Source organism: Carlito syrichta, unplaced genomic scaffold (genome assembly GCF_000164805.1).
Source record: "Carlito syrichta isolate Samal-C Ts95f unplaced genomic scaffold, Tarsius_syrichta-2.0.1 Scaffold309080, whole genome shotgun sequence".
Taxonomy (NCBI): Eukaryota; Metazoa; Chordata; class Mammalia; order Primates; family Tarsiidae; genus Carlito; species Carlito syrichta.
The window spans coordinates 307,810-310,294 of NW_007253176.1; the positions used below are offsets into that span (position 1 = coordinate 307,810).

The window sequence follows — 2,485 nt, forward strand, 5'->3', positions numbered from 1 at the left end:
CCAGGAGGGCGGGCGGCCGAGAGCGAGGAGGGACGGAGACCTGGGCGCTGTCCGTTAGCAGTCCCGCAGGAGGGCCTCGTAATTGCTCACCGCGCGGACCGCCCGTCATTAAAGTTCAGGAGACGGGCCAGAGAGGAGCTCCGAGTCGAGGAGGAGGCAGGTGGCGGCGGGGGCTCGGGCTCCCGGCCGGGCCAGGGTTAAGCGCTTGCCTGCTTCCTGCCGCCCGGCCCGCGGCCAGCTCGTCTTCAGCGAGAGGCCAGTCACTGCCAGGGGCTCAGGAGGCAGCCGCGAGGCCGGCCGGACCCCCGCCCCCGTCACGGCCTTCGGGAGGAGGCAGAAAGTGAGGGTTCCTGGGTAGGAAGCCCCCTGCCCAGCCCGGCGCCCAGGGGGCAGAGAGCAAGAGGGGCTGCGGGGACACGGAGATGGCCGCTGAGATTGACTGGCTGGACCTGCCCGGGCGGTGGGCCTACGGAGTGGACAGCGGTGGGAGAATCTTCTTCATCAAGTACGTTGGTCTCTCCCTCCCTCTTTTTTTCTCTTTTTCTTTTTCCGTTTTTTTCTTTCAAGTTGTCCAGCTTGAAAGGTGGTGGGGCTGGGGGCAGGTTGGAGAAGGTGGGGGAAGCCGTGGCTGGAACAGCGGGCGTGACTAATAAGTTTATCACCATGCCGCTTTGAATGTGTCTCCCGCCTTTTCCTCAATAGGTCAAAGTCCAGCAAAGGCTGGGCATTCCCTCAGCCTGGAGAGGCAGGGCAGGGCAGCAGAGAGGCTGCCCTTTCCCCCACTCTCCTGATCTAGAGAGGCCCCTGGGAGGATGACTAGACCAATGCCCAGCCTGGGGTGTTTTCAGCACCTTGGCTGAAAGGGCTAGAGGTGGGTGCTTATAGCTCCCCCTTCCACTTTCCTACAAAGAGATCTGGGCTAAGTGTATATACCAGGGCAGTGCCCTCAGGACAGCACGCCTCTCCTGCCCTGCCCCTTTGTGGGCTGTGGTCAAAAGGGAGGAGAAGATGCCCACCGTATGTTTAGCATTCTATAGAGAGGGTGCGCACCTTTGCTACTCTCAGTAATATGTTAGCACTGTTATATTAATTTCATAAACCAAAATGGCTCTGGCATAATCTCATTATAACAAAGTGGCCCTGCTGGCTTTCTTTTGGCCCGCTCCTACGATAGTCATCTTTTGCCAGGATAGAAACCTCCCAATCATATAGCAAGTCTAGAAGCACAGCATCCTGGCCGTTACCCACACTTGACGAGCTTTCCCTTCCTCAAGACGCTCACAAAACATTAGAGCTGGCAGGAACCTTAGAAGCAACTCCTTTGTTTTTCACATGAGGAGCTGAGGCCTAGAGACATTTAAAGTACCTGTCTAAGATAAAACCACTTGTTAATCTGAGCTCGGACTCAGCCTAGCATCTGCTGACTTGGCGCACTGCTCGCCTCCGTAGCACACTGCCTTTGCAGGGGCTCAGCCAGGCAATGGCTTCTCCTTGGTATTTCTCAGTTTCCACATTTGCTATAAGGCCTTTCTTCTGTAATAATCACCACCATTATCATAATTAATGCTGTAATTATATTATCTTAGAAATCAACACTGCTCATGTTCTTTTCCCTAGGTTAGATTTTTAAATAACGGAACTTCTGCAGTATTAAAACTGGAGTCCTCTGGATCAGTGGCTTGAGACGTGAGAGTCCATAATAGCCCAGGGAACTTACTTAAAAGGAGCATTCCTGATCCCTACCTCAGGAGATTCCTATTCAGAAGATCTGGGGTGGGGCCTTAGAATCTGAGTTTCCACAAGTCCTCAGATGTTCTGATGAAGCGGTTAATTCTGCTCTTCTTTCTTCCCAATCTCTCATTTGCCATCCAGCTTCTTTTTGTCTTCCATTCTACAAACATTCATTGGTATCCACTCTTTGTTTGCTGCAGCGCTAGGTGCTAGACATAAAAAACAATAAGATACAGGTTTTTCCTTTAAGGTAATAGGGGATCAAATATAAATCAGTACTTACAAAATACTGTGATGCATTCTTTTTTTGTTGTTGTTTTTTTGAGTTGGAGTCTCACTCTGTTGCCCAGGCTGGAGTGCAGTGGCACGCTCACAGTCATCTCCACATCAACCTGCTGGGCTCTGGCGATCCTTCCGCCTCAGCCTTCCAAGTAGCTGGAAATACAGGCATGCGCTACCACGCCTGGCTAATTTTTTATGTATTGTAGAAATGAGATCTCGCCAAGTTGCCCTGGCTGGTCTTGAACCACTCAGGATTACAGGCTGAGCCACCGAGCCTATGATGCATTCTTGAGATATTTGCATGACACTGTAGGAACATGATGTGGAAAGAATTAGTGTACCCTGGGGAGTTCAGAGAGGGCCACCCTGAGGAGGAAGTATTTGAACTGATTCTGGAGGAGAGTCAAGAGTGAAAGGGAGCCGGGCTCGGTGGCTCAGCCTGTAATCCCGCGCTTTGGGAGGCTGAGGTGAG

The 2,485-nt window shown here is 52.3% G+C and overlaps 1 protein-coding gene across 1 annotated transcript in view; it reads left to right on the top strand.

The window, feature by feature from the left end:
- The first annotated feature begins 428 nt into the window (after positions 1-428).
- The window catches only part of PLEKHA6 (pleckstrin homology domain containing A6), a 158,264-nt gene continuing 156,207 nt past the window's right edge, over positions 429-2,485 (top strand). The window contains exon 1 of the mRNA XM_021716885.1: positions 429-505. The gene's annotated coding sequence lies outside the window, so the exon portion shown is untranslated. The remainder of the gene's footprint in view (positions 506-2,485) is intronic.